The sequence below is a fragment of the Neolamprologus multifasciatus genome, chromosome 7 (assembly GCF_963576455.1).
Source record: "Neolamprologus multifasciatus chromosome 7, fNeoMul1.2, whole genome shotgun sequence".
Classification (NCBI taxonomy): domain Eukaryota; kingdom Metazoa; phylum Chordata; class Actinopteri; order Cichliformes; family Cichlidae; genus Neolamprologus; species Neolamprologus multifasciatus.
In genome coordinates, this window is record NC_140445.1 from 49,340,573 (window position 1) to 49,352,076 (window position 11,504).

General features: G+C 45.0%; 1 long non-coding RNA gene across 1 annotated transcript in view; it reads left to right on the forward strand.

Moving 5' to 3' along the window:
• Positions 1-11,504, forward strand: part of LOC146515218 (uncharacterized) — a 65,567-nt gene that overhangs the window by 17,076 nt on the left and 36,987 nt on the right. The window lies entirely within an intron of this gene.

An 11,504-nucleotide genomic window follows, 5' to 3' on the forward strand; every position in this document is an offset into this window, starting at 1 on the left:
TAGTAACACTGCTCTCAAGCTTTGTGTGGTAGTTATATCTGAGCACTGAGTGGAAAAAGAGAATTAAATAACCTGGGTTTTTATTTTCCTCACTCATAATTGATGCGCTAATTGTGTACTTATTTTCAGTGGGGGTTGTAAGCAAAAAAAAAAAGTCATTGTTAGGATGTTATCTTTTGAGTAATGAAAGTGTCCCTTCTCCAGAGCCTGTGTCTATGTGTTTCTTGCTAGGGGCTGTATGGTAAATGATATGGCTAGGGCCATTAGCGAGATCGTTGTCTATTCATACTGCTGGCTCCCCCTGATAACTAAAGAGTTTTCTGCTTATTAACCGTACTGTCATATGCTCCTTTGTAAGGATGCATATTAGTCTTAATGCATTCTGGGACATTAAAATTCTTGCCTGCAGAAAACGTTGAACCACAAGAGGCTTGATCGGCTAAGAAATGAATGAGAGAATGCCAGTTCAGTAGTTTTTGCTTAGCTCAGTGTAGACTATCGAAGAAGTGATTTGTATTCGTGCTGCCTTGTGGTCCCCTTACTCCGTTTGCACTAGCCAATCTGGACAGAGGGTTGTTATCAGCAGGCCTGAATGAAACAGCTGCCTTGCACTCCTCACCACGGCTCTGTTCAAGTCCTTCTACGCCTTTGAAAATGTCAGGTTCTGCCCGTTGTGTCAGACACACTGCTTGCTAATGGCTCCTGGCTCTGATCCAACCTTATCCCACATTCTGAACCTGGCTTTGGTTGCATCAGTCCCCTCACACAACTAGGAGACTTACCTGGATCATGACAGCCTCTGCTGGGGGAAAAGGCTTTCCACAGTGGTTGAGGCATTCAGAGAATAAGCCCAAACTCATGGATGGATCTGAGAGGGGATGGCTAACACCTGCCACTGCTAACACGCTAATATTTAGTGATGACAGGGGTGGGGGGTTGTTCAGCAATGCCCTACGGGTAAGCCACAATGGATTTTTCACTTCACAAACCTGCCTAGTCACACTGAAATGGTTTTTCCTACTGTTTTGTCTCTGCCCTCTCCCTGCCCTTGACTCTGTGAGCTACTGTTGAAATCAAGTGCACGTACGGGCTTGTCAGCTCCGTGTGCCTGCTAGCAGTTAGCCCAAGTAGATCACCCTTATTTGTAATGTCACTTGCTTCCTCCCCTGTCCATGCATGTCTGAGCCAGGTCATAAGCCACCTCTACCCCCTCCCTAAACCTGTCTGTTTGGTTGTAATGCAGCCTAAGCCTTGTGTTGAGAAGGGCATTAACCTATATTTGTGGGCATGGGCGCTTTGTCATCCAGACTTGCGAATGGCTGCTCCAGATGGGTGATTAGTCACTACTACTGTGTGTGTGTGTGTGTGTGTGTGTGTGTGTGTGTGTGGAGCGTGCAGAAGAATCGCTGATGTGTGTATGTGACCTAAGATAGGTTTGATTACAAGGGGATGAGACTGACAGCCTAAATGAAGATGAAACGCAGGTGCTTGCATCGCTTCATGTCATGCGTATGTGTACTCGTGCACTGTGTGTTTATCATCTAATGGCTCCACCCTAGCCCAATACAACCTCCCTCCTCCGCTCTCGTCCCCTCTCCTCCCCAAGCGCACATCCCCAGTGCAATCTCATCACTACCTCTGACTCGGCTAGCTAGGCTTCTATCAGCAGTTTGGAGTGCAGCTCTTATGCCTGTAGGCTGCTGTAATGATAGCTTTTGCAAGGAAAAAAATAATAAAATAAGCCCAGCTGTTTGCTCACAAAGTATGAGAATGAAAAGTGGAGAGGAGGAAGAGGAGGAAGAGGAGGAGGAGGAGAAGGATGAAAGCGTCACCAGCCTTCTATTGTACAGCTGCAGTCTCATACAACTCATAGAGCAGACCTAACAAAAGCAAGAACACGTGCACTATGAAAGATTAATTGGTTGCTGTTAGTTCTCTCATCATCACCTGCAGCAGAAAAGGTAGGGAATACAGGAAAAATGTCTCGCCTGGTGCCGGAGAAGGTAATAAGGCACGGGGGGGCTTTTTCTCTTTCTGGCCACCGCCTGACAAAAAAGGGGAGAAAAAAAAGTTTCCGAAGTCGAACATGCCAAAATTGGAAATTGAAGCTAAGGTTGCTTTGCATTCACCTGGTGTAGTTAGCTGGATGACAGTCTCATCAGCTGGAAATGATTACAGGGTAGACATATTTAACAGCCTATTTAGATATTGTGCACGTGCGCATGCATGCTTGTATAAGTGTGCTTACAAGTGTGTAAATGTGTTACATTGTAGGTGTGCGGTACACCACTGTCCAGACACATCTGCCTGGCTTTAATTAGTTTTGGCTTATACAGGGACCAACCGGTCTCTCTGGTGTTTAATAACAGCCCAGACAGTAGGCATTTATCAAGGTCTGAATACAGCTGAAGGATCATTTGGCCAAATAACTTTAAAGTGATTATATTCTTTTTATTTTCTGAAGCTGCCTGCAGAGAAGTTCCTGTTTTGTTTTTTCTTCCCTGCATGCCAGGGTTTGTTGAAACAGAAATTGTCTCTGCTGTGCATATTTTGGATCTCTTTCGGTCTTCATCTATTTTCCTCTTTCCTCTCTTCTAAATTGTTTTTCTTTTTTGGTTGGTCACTGTATTAATATGTTATGTCTCTGACCCACATTTCCAGGCCTTTCAGTTCTTTCAGGCTTCTTCCTCTCCCTCACTCCTCCTGCTTTTTTGATCAGAGCCATCGCAGTAAAAAAAAGTCTCCCAACTCAAAGAAAGACAAGAGATTGTGTTTCACTGTCTCCTCAGTCAGAATGGGTAAGTGGTGTTTGGGAGTAAACAGAACATTTCTTTGCTATTTTCCCCGACTACTGAATACAGTGGTTTCTAATCAGGACTGGAGACTTTTGCCGATGAATCAATAAGAACCGACAGACACCCTTTCTTCCCTTAATGCATTTTTCTTTACCCCCTCTCCAGCCCTTGAATTTTGTGTGTTACCTGATGTGACTTATTTGTCAGCCCTCCTCCCAGTTCTTCACTTTCCATCTACTTTCCCCAGCGATAGTGCCAACAAAACCGGGCAGAGGACACTGTTTTCCCACTCACACGCACACAGAGTCTGAAGAGACAGAAACTTAACGGAGCAGAGCCGAGGCACATGCAGGTGCAGCTTCTCCTCCTGCCTGAGGGATAGCTGTCAAGGTCTCTTCATCTCAGCACTTTTTTTTAATGTCATTCCCACAGTGGCCTTAGTATGTCTTACTTGGGTCAAGATAAGCACTCTTACAGGACAGGGTGGTCCCAAGAGGCATAGCGCCCACAGGGGGCATCCCTGCAGCTGTTGCTCCAGCTGTTGCTCTTCATCAGTTTGCATCTTCTAGGTGTTGAAAATGTATGTATATTGTTTTTGTTATTATCTCTGACTTACTACAAGGGCAAGTTCCCCATAAGGGATAATAAAGATTTCTACTATTACTGTAATATATTGCATGCCAGAAGGTGCCGGCAAAAAAATATAGTGACGAATTCAAAAGCAGCGGGAGCAGCAGCTAACGTTGCCCCGCAGCTCCACTTGCAAGTTGAGTGAATGCAAATGGAGGGATTTTTTTTGTTTTTTTTTGTTTTTTTAAGTAAAGCAAAGACTTTTATAGCTGTAATAGTTTGCATTCCTCCCACAATGCTGCATAGTCTGATATTGCCTCATTCAGCACCGCACCAACTTCCTTTTTGGGCAGAATTGGCTGTCTGATTCCTTGCTCTGTCGGCTCACTGAGGGAGATTGCTTTGATTTTGGGGCAGACTTGACCAGATTAAATAGAGTCGGTCCAGACCGCGTGGACGGATGGCTCCCGGCCATGTTCTCATTTGTGTTTCTCATTGTGGCTTGCATTTCCCCTCCATTTTTTTTTTTGTTCTCTCCCCTTCCCTTTGTTCGCCTTGTGCTGCTCAGTATCTGGCCAACGATTGATAAGACCCAATCCCTGACAATGCTTGGCACGCGACACAGGATCGGTGGCAGCGGCGCTCATGCATTGTGGCGAGCATGTGTCTGTTCGGGCTTTAGGAGGGAGATGGGATGCGTCTCACATCATTGTTTATCTACCTTTCTACTTCCAGATGGCACTCAGCAGAAAGAATGTGGTTCTTGACACACACCCTCTTTCCATACCTCTCTCATTCCCGTTGCTCGGTTCCGTCCTCCATCTCTCCCATGGCTCACTCTGTTGTTTTGGAGTTGGTTTCAGGTCCAGAACACGCAGCGTGAGGTGATGGGAGGAGGCGGTGAGAGAGCCAGGAAGGCAGACAGGAACTTGAGAGGAAGCCATAGAAAGTCAGGTGGTAGTCTAAGTACGTGTTAAGACTTGGTGTGAGAGCATATGTGCTAGTAATTATACCTCTGAGACTGCGGCACTTGATGAGTATTTGTGAATCTGAATCACAATTTAAAAAAAGTGATTCAGTATGACATCATATTTGAAACACATTTGAGACTTTTTTTTCCCCCTGCAAGTCATTGAATCATAAAAAATCGAGTCTCGGGCAACCACTGAGTCGGCTAGCCCCAGTCCTCTTGGTTGTCTGGATTGATGGACGGTCAATTCTAGCAGCGGGGGATAATCACAGCGTGTCAGCCTCCACCGATCCAAACTCTTATCTCTGTCTGCCCACTGCCAACATGCCGCAAATGACCACAGAGACACACATTTTCTCTTTATTGTTCCAAAAACCCCAAGGGAGAGAATGTGTTTTTACCTACTGAATGCAGCCTTTGCAGCCCTGTGCGACTGTATCCTCCACTGGTTGAACACATTCACCTGGAGTGCACCTTTGCCACACGGGCATTTGCCTCCCAGTTTTGGAAGTGAATGCACTTATCTCAAGGCAGTGCTGTCAGAAGTTTATTTTTTATTTTTTATTTTCTTTTTCTTTCATTTTTACCTGCTGACTTTTCAGAGGAATTATGCACTGTCTGAAGTGGCTGACGATAAGCCTTTTCGTTTCCGGTCGGAATCTTCCATTGTAACACATCAGTAGTATCAGTTTGAGCTCTGGCATTGTCCCACGGCACTATAAGGCACTTTTTTAAAATCTTTTAAAGTCCCCCTGCCTTCACCATCAACCATGATCAAATAAGATTATCTCTCCTGAGTGTTTATCACAACAATGGACTTGAACGAAAGTCCTTTTTCTTGCATCCGCCCTGCCGCCCGAAGGTCTTTTGAGGGGTTATTTTTCCCCAAGCGAGCGGTGCTAATTGTGGCCTAATGGCAAGCTGTTATAGCTTAGAGTGGTAAAAAGCAGTCAGTTGGTGAGGCTTGCTCCCTTTCCTGTGCAGGCTGATTACGCTGTCTAGTTAATGCACCCTCCTTAGATACAAATGGAGGGTGGTTATTGCATCAGGAGAGACAGTCAGCCTGTCAAAATCGCCCTCTCTAACAGACAAGAGAGGGAGATAAAGAGAGATGGAAAGGAGTGAGAGAGAAAATATTCTGGAGAGCCAATTTCACTGAGGGGATAGAAGCGTGGTAGTGCAATTATGAAATATAGCTTTCTGTTTCAATAATGACCTTTTTCTCTGCAGGCTATATATAGACCAGTGTAAATGATTTAGAGAGTGATCTACACTGTCCTATACGTGATGACCTATGGATCCCTGCAGAGAGTTCAGACAGTTTCTGGTGAAAGGTTCAGTCTTGCTGGTACTAAGTTGAGTGAAAAATTGAAGCAAGAAGGCAGTCAAAGGCTATACACACGCCCTCTTTTAGTTGTTGCCCTTGTGTTGCCATTAGTCACTTCCAGTTTCCTGCATTTGGTATGTATGTGTGGGAGTTAACGCCTGCGTATTTCTGGAATTCCACAGAAAGAAACAGTGTCGCTGTCATGTGGGTTGTTTTTCTTTTTTTTGCCATAATTAATCACCAGGGCATCACATGATTGTTTCAGCCCAAGTTTCATTTGAAAAAAACAAAACAAAAACGGTGTCTCTTAGGACAACTTCTGTTTCAAGTCACAAATAAAAGCCCAGTGAAACAAGGCCTCAGCACTGCTGCCAGTTGTGCAAAACACCCACACTGGCTGCTTTGCTGCGTGCTGTGCTTCTGTCTGGATAGATACTCAGAGGTGTTACAAACCAGCTACTCCAACAGTAGCTATGTCAAAGTTGGGGGAGAAAAATGGGGTCACGAACTGATCTGGCTGAGGTGGATTGGTAAGGAAAACAGATGCTTCTGTAAAAACACTAAGCAGTTTATGCTTAATCAATCGAAGCTATTGCAGTGAATAGAAAAACACTGAATAGGAACAAGTTTGTGTAACTATAAGCACATTAAAGATTATTTTTCTTAAACTCTGCTTTGTACCAACCAGAAGTACACTCCTGAAAAGCCTTCCTACATCACATTTACACAAAAATTAACTCTTGGGTTCAATTATAGACCAAGAAAAAATCCATCTAGGCTTGGAACAAATTGTCTGTAGATTATATTTGATTATTAATCAATTTATTCCTTACGTATTCTAATGCATTTTCTGGTGATAAGCCTTTTAACTCCTTATTTTGAAACCTATGATAACATGTTAATGGTCAGGATGAATTCTGGTGTCCCATTGCATGATAACGCTTCTTTTTTTTTAATGACCATCAGCCCGGCGCCGGTTCCATTTTACAAGCGCTCTTTAAATGACTGTAACTCCATTACTGTTTCTGCTAGAGACAAAATCCAAATGGTTTCGCAAAGAAGAGAAGATCAGCTTTAAAGGGACATTCTGCGTTTCACGGTAGCACAAAGGCTTCACAAGGCACTGCTGACTGAACACAGAAAACAAAAAAACAGCTCCGCCTAGATGTTACCATGTGCGCTTCACATTACCATAACTCCTCAACCATTTTCGGGTAGAGAGAACATTCAAATAGTTCCTGAAAGATGAGAATTATTTTGCAATTAAACTGCCAAAGTTAGAAAGTAATTCCTGGCAGCCTGCATGATACTTGGGCGATAAAGGTACAAGGTGCCTATCTGAAGGTCATAGCAGGCACATACCTCGTGAATGTATGTGAATTTATACCACGGTACACTGCCAGATTTACTTTAGTATGAATATCCTTTTGCCAGCCACTTTACTGAGTACACTTGTTCAAATGCTTGTTAATGGAAATATCTAGAAAATCATATGGCAGCAACTTGGCATATAGACATGGTCAAGACAACCTGCTGAAGCTCAGACTGAGCATCGGAATAGGGTTGGCATGGTTGTTGGTGCCAGATGGGCTGATCTGAGCACACCAGAAACTGCTGATATACTGGGATTTTCCCACACAACCATTTCGATGGTTTACACGAAATGGTCCAAAAAGAGAAAATATCCAGTGAGCAGTAGTTCTCATGGCAAAAAAGCTTCATTGATGCCAGAAGTCACGGGAAAATGGGCAGACTGTTTTGAACTGATAGGAAGGCAACAGTAACAACCAAAGCATGCATAAGAGTATCCCTGTATGCTCAACATGTTGAACCTTGAAACGTTAGGGCTACAGCAGCAGAAGACCACACCGGGTGACACTCCATTCAGGTGAGAACAGGAAACTGAGACTATAGTTTGTACGGGTTTATCAAAACCGGGCAATAGAAGATTGGAAAAATGTTGGCCGGTCTGATGAGTATGCACTTCTATGTGACACTCGGATGGAAAATTCAGAAACTGACATAAACAACATCCGTCCTGCCTTGGATGTGTACCTTTAGGGCCCCTAGGAACAACTGAGGTTTGCTTAAATGCCACAGCATGATTGAGTATAATTGCTGATGATGTCCAATCCTTTATGACAACAGTGTACCAGCAAGATAACATGCCATGCTACAAAGCTCAAATCATATCAACTTTCTGTTTTTGAACATGACATTGAGTTCTTGTAGTCCAATGTCCTTATCATTCATCAAATCTCAATCCAGTGGAGCACTTTTGGGATGTGCTGGAGCCGAGGATTTGCATCATGAATGTACGGCTGACACATCCACAGCAACTCCACGATGCTGTTGTGTAAAAATGGAAATCTGAAAGGAATGTTTCCAGGACCTCGTTGAACCCATGCCACAAAGACTTGAGGCAGTTCTAGAGTATACTTAATATTTACATAAAAACAAAGTTTGGATTTACACAGTTTGATTTATACGCACTCATATGTACCACAGCACTATACCATGAGTTATAGTGCATATTATAATGATTGCACGCTAAAACGTGGCTGGATGCAGCACCAGCAGACAGCATCATAACACAGCTACTGATGATTCACATTGGGGCCTTCATGAGCAGTGAATTACCTCTGGACTGAGCCCTGTGAAGTGACTAAAGATCTGCCAATACAGGGAGGATCGAGGCTAGGACAAAGAAGACACAACTCTGTGGCTACCACACAGCTGCATCTGATCAATACCTTGTTGGGAGGTTGTAAAGGGAGTAATGAGGTAGTGCATAAGCTGTCAGTCAGTATGTTTTTGTTAGGTTCTTATGAGCGCCTGATGTGAGTAAGCACCTAATACCTAGGCAGGCTGGTTGAATGTAGAGCACCTTTGACATCTTCTAACATCTGGCTGTCTTCCAGTAATCTCTTCATTTTTCCCACCTCATTGAGAACTAGGCAAGCAATGCTATCGCTGGACCATTTACTGAGTATGATCCAACATCTGTCTTGCTCATGTCTCTTGTTTTGGCATTAAACCCCCCCCCCCCCTCCTTCCCTCCTTCCCTCCTTCCTTGTCTCGTCTCCGTCATTCACCCCCTCTGGTAGTCGTCACAGCCGCTGAACGATTTCCTCTCACTGGGAGGCTCCTCCGAGTCACTGTGGCAGTGTCAGATGAGGCTCCTATTTAAGCTCATTAAATGTTTCCAAGAGAATAGGAAATCAATGGTGCATGCCGTTGTGCGAGAACTTTTCTCTTAATTTAATTTCCCCTCCCCCTTATCTGTTTGCACATCTCTCTCTCTCCTTCTTTTTCTCCTATCATTCACACTTGTTCTTTCCAACTTGTCGTTCTCCTTTAAGCCGTGGATGTGGAGGTGGGCGAGGTGGGGAGGAGGGAAAGCAGAAACGGTTGCCTTCAGAAACTATTTCGGACTTGTATCTGTGACAGGCACCGTGGTGTGAAGCTGTCCAGACTTTTCAGTGTTGTTTAGCGCGCTCGCCGCACGAAGCACAATCAGCCTGAAAGTTTTGCGCACAGTGACCCGACCTGGGGTTTTTAAGCTTTGCTTTCAGGCCGTGCTGTTAAGAGAACAGGTTGCAACCAACCAGAGCAGAATGTTGCATTGAAAACATGTGGCGCAGTGACGTGTGGCTCGAGATGACCCCGCCCCTCCCGGTTTAAAAATCCTCCCACCTCACGCTTGCCTTCCTCCTATTTTGAGTTTTATTCGTCATCTCATCTATTTTGTCCATCTGTTTAGTTTGCTTGTAACAAGTTTTTCTTCAATTTAGGCAGGCAAATTAATGTGTGTGTGCACGCTTGTAAATCCTTGTGAGTACATGTCTGGCAGGGCTTTGTGCTGTTTGAAACTATGCCTGCGGGCTGGGCCCACACCTTCTCTGGATCTCCTGTAATTGCTCTTTTGGGGCCTTGTCTCTGGCTCTGAGCCCGTCTCCATCACTCTCTCTCTCTCTCTCTTTCTCCCTTGCTCTTTGGCCTCCCTTTTTTTTTTTGCCCTCAGTTCCACTTTTCTCCCCCTGCATGGCTCATTATGGCTGATCCCCACCTGCCCAATCTGGGAATTGTCTGCCTGCACACACGCACGCACAACACACACGCACACAAAGACACGCACAACCACGCAGCAACTCAGCAGTTTTTAGAGCTGCCTGTCGCTTCGTTGGTTTGTGTGCTATCTGCTATAAAACAGCTTTGCTAATACTGTTTGGCCAAGAAGTGGAAACAATAGTGCTGTCACATTTTTTTTTTCTCCTCTGCTCTTGGTGAAAACAGACAGTTTCTCGTCTTTGCTGTGGCTGTCAGAACACCATTTTTCATAAAGCCCTGGCCCTTCAACCCTTCAACCTTTTGCTTTTGTATACCGTAGCCTCAACCACATGCTCCTAACCACAGGCCTCCTCCATTTCCATTTCAGCCCTCCCTTCAGCCTGTCACCCAGCAGCCCCTCCATGCCTGTTCCCAGGCTAGGGGGCTTACTTTGAAGGATAATGGATGTGGCCTGTTGCAGCTGCTCAGCAGCAGGGCACTATCATAGGAGTTATCTAAGGGCCTGAGAGTGGTCGGTGATGAATGGCTGGGAGCTCTGTGTCTCCAACAATCAATAAGCCACTAGCACCCAGATGAGCTAGATGCCCCTTCACTCTCCGCTTCCCCCTCTATCTACACATATATCTTCTGCTCATAATCTCCCACTATGTTTTGTGAACTTTTCCCTCCAATTCATGGCTTGAATTGGGCCATTGATCTTTTATCCTTGGCTTGTTTTAAATAAAGGGCCAGTATCTTCTCTCCACCCAAGCATGCAAGCTCTCCGACAGCAGTTATTGCTACACTAGCGGCAAAGCTCACAAACATTACTTTAGACTGATCGAAGGCCCGTAATCTGAGAGGGAAAACAGAGAAAATGAAGGGGAGCGTGTATGAAGCTGCTGTCCCGCCCCCACCCAATCTGTAGCACTGCTGTGGTTTTCATTGCAAGGCTGATGCAAACAGAGGTCCCATGTGGATGTACACATTTGTAATGCAGGCAAACACAAACACACCCGCATACACCAAACAGTCTTTCTGTCAGGGCTCATTGAGCACAACCTGTCCCAAAGCACCTCAGAAAGCCTCATCCACCCTCTCTGAATTGTCTCAGTGTTGTGCGCACACTTATGCGATGCCTCTTCAGACAACCAAAGTGTGTAAATTTTTATTTCCACTGCAGAACAACAGGTGTGTCATATTACTGTCTGTGCTAGTTTTTGATCTTCTTTTTTTCGTTTTACCCCCACATTGCTGGTGAGAGATTTCCAATGAAAAGAGACAACTGGAAATCTCTCTTTCTCTTTGTCTTTCTTTTTTCTCACCTCCAGGGGAGACTGAATAGTCTATATCCTCTTTCTTCTTCTAACACTACGCTCTCCTTCTCTCCTCGAACTCCAATCCTACCTCTGATTTGCTGTTGTCTCTGTCACAAAGAGCAGATTCTCAACTTGGTAATTGCATGTCTGTTCGCCACCACACCTGTTGCTGTCAAGTCAGTAGTGTGGGAAAGAGGGGGAGAGCTGCACCCTCTGGCCTCTATAGCCCTGACTCTCTACCCCACCATCACCACCTTTGCTGCAAGTGTAAGCCCACCGGGACACGGGAGTGTGATTCGGCCAATGTGTACACGTGTGGTATGGTGTGCTCTGATAGTGTTTACCTGTAACCTTGAGCGTCACCTCTAGGTGTGCGTGCTTGTGCAAATGCATGTGTGTATCTCCTCAAACCTGGCCCCTGCTGACAGTTTACTCTCTCACCTGCTAATCCTCTCCTCTCTCCCTTTATCCAG